The following is a 2,500-nucleotide window of genomic DNA, read 5'->3' on the forward strand; positions in this document are numbered from 1 at the left end:
TATATACATACATACGTATATATATATATATATATATATATATATATATATATATATATGTATATATATATGTATATATATATATATATATATATATATATATATATATATATATATATATATACGTTGACCAAAAACTAATTGGAAATTAGATGGCCTTCAAAGATGATTCATTTATATATTTGAAGTGACACCACCTTTGTCTGTATGAGTAACGCCAGATATTTAGAGTACGAACTGCAATTTTGGTCTTGGAAAAAAAGAGAAAGACTATTTTATCAACAATCCGACAACACTCACTCAGTGAGCCTATACTGAGTGAATTAGATACACTTAATTGATGAAAAAAATTGCCACACATCGAGACAGTCAGTTGATCAGATAGAGGATATTAAGCTACTAATCAAATACCTATAAGTCCCTCAGTCATTGAGTCAGCCAGTTAGTGTCAGTCATGTGTCTAAAACAATGAATAAATCTGTAAGATCGCCAGTTAGTTATCCATTCTGTTCAATCGGCCCAACAATCAGGTAATCAGTCAGTCAGTAAATCGCTTAAATCTGTTCTGGCATTCAGTCAATCAGTCAGTCAGTAAGTCAGTCAGCCAGCCAGCCAGACTAGTCAGTCTGTAGTAAGTCTAGTAAGTGAGTGAGTGAATGAGTCGGTCGGTCAGTTAGCCGGTCAGTCAGTCAGTTTAGTCAGTCTAGTCATTCAGTCAATCAGTCACTATATCAGCAGCCACTTAGTAAGTCAGTGTCGGTAGCTATTAAGTCACCATAGGTCTGCTGAACATCGAATTGAAAAGTATGCTCTATAAACACTTAAATTTCCGACGTTTGCAATTAGCTATCAAAATGAAAATTAAAAATAACCGCGTGTACTGTAAATATCTAGCTTTACTCATGCATGCAAAGGCCATCTAAATTCTAATTAGTTTTTGGTCAACGAATTTGAATCTTTTTGGTACAAATGTTTTGGGGTCATTTTTACGTCATGACGTCACCACATGACGTCATGAACTCAACTTTTTGACGTCATTTGATGTGACTTGATAAGAGCAGTCAAACAGTACAGTTTGGTCTCAAATATAAAAACATAGCATCCGCCAGACCGGAATTTTGAAAATCGTCGTATCTCAGTTTTACGACCGTCCAATTTGAGATACAGCAAATTCGCTATACAACAATATAGATTTCAGAGATTTGCTTTCAATCGCGCTGAAAATTCGCTTTAATTTTTCGTTCAGAATCAGTCTTAGGAGTCAAATATCGTGTTTACAAAATTTGGTCTGAGACAAAAATGTCGTAACTTACGACGATTGCTACGACGATCGTTAAGACTTAGAAAGTAGTTTGATAGCCTATTACACCCGCCGATGGATTATCTTCAAAGCAAACATTACAAAAAATCGTGTAGTTCTATATTTTTTTCTATTTCGAGGTTGTAAGTTTGGTCAAAATAGATCTCTCCCCCTCTACCCCCTCGACATAGGGCTGAATTATTGCACAACAAGTCGGTGTTCTAATTTCCAAACCATTCACCGGTTGGAGTTTTTACTTGCCACACTTCTTCATATCATGCTAAAGTCCCAATAAACCAAAGGGGGTCGCGTGTTTATGTTTTAGAATCGAGTTATGGGCGTGGGAAAAACGCGGAAATGGCCAATTTTTCCATATTTCTCATTACTGCGTTTGGCAAGCGGTTGAGTTTTCGGGTCACCCTTGCGCTTGCCAGCCTAGTGATATATGTATATATATTAATGTATATATTTATGTATATATATATATATATGTATATATATATATATATATATATATATATATATAGAGAGAGAGAGAGAGAGAAAGAGATATATATGCATATGCGTATGTATTTGTATATATACATACATACATACAAACATATACGTCAGTGAAACCTGGCAGAACAACCAATTACCCTTTCTAGATGTGAATGTTGTCAATGATATTGGACGTTTCCACACCAGCATTTACCGTAAACCAACCCTTACTGGCCTCGGCCTTCATTTTCTTAGCAATATCCCATACATATACAAAATCATCAGCGTGAAAACACTCATCACTAGAGCCTGTAACCTGTATAGCAATTGGTCGTCTTTCCATGACGAAATGATTTTTATAATAGACTTCTTTGCAAGAAATGGTTATCCACTGCATTTATTTGATAAAACTACAAAGACCTTTCTATGTAGAAAAAAAAATATCTAATCAACCCACTGTATCAACAGTAAAAGAGGATCACAGATATGTAAAACTGCCATTTATGGGGAAATTAAGCTTTGGAATCAGAAAACAAATAAAAACGCTTCTACAAAATAATTACCCTCAAATAAAATTCACGTTTGTATTTTGCAATTCTAACACAATTGCAAACTTCTTAAAACAGCCAACGAAACGTCACATTAATTTAAGTTCTAGTGTTGTATACTTATTTACCTGTCCTGACTGCCAAGTTAGGTACGTGGGGTCAACCTCACGAT

At 34.8% G+C, this 2,500-nt stretch overlaps 1 long non-coding RNA gene across 1 annotated transcript in view; it reads right to left on the reverse strand.

Annotated features, from left to right (window-relative positions):
* The window catches only part of LOC138863086 (uncharacterized), an 87,755-nt gene that overhangs the window by 69,071 nt on the left and 16,184 nt on the right, over positions 1-2,500 (reverse strand). The gene's annotated exons all lie outside the window — the stretch shown is intronic.

Source organism: Penaeus vannamei, chromosome 10 (genome assembly GCF_042767895.1).
Source record: "Penaeus vannamei isolate JL-2024 chromosome 10, ASM4276789v1, whole genome shotgun sequence".
Lineage (NCBI taxonomy): Eukaryota > Metazoa > Arthropoda > Malacostraca > Decapoda > Penaeidae > Penaeus > Penaeus vannamei.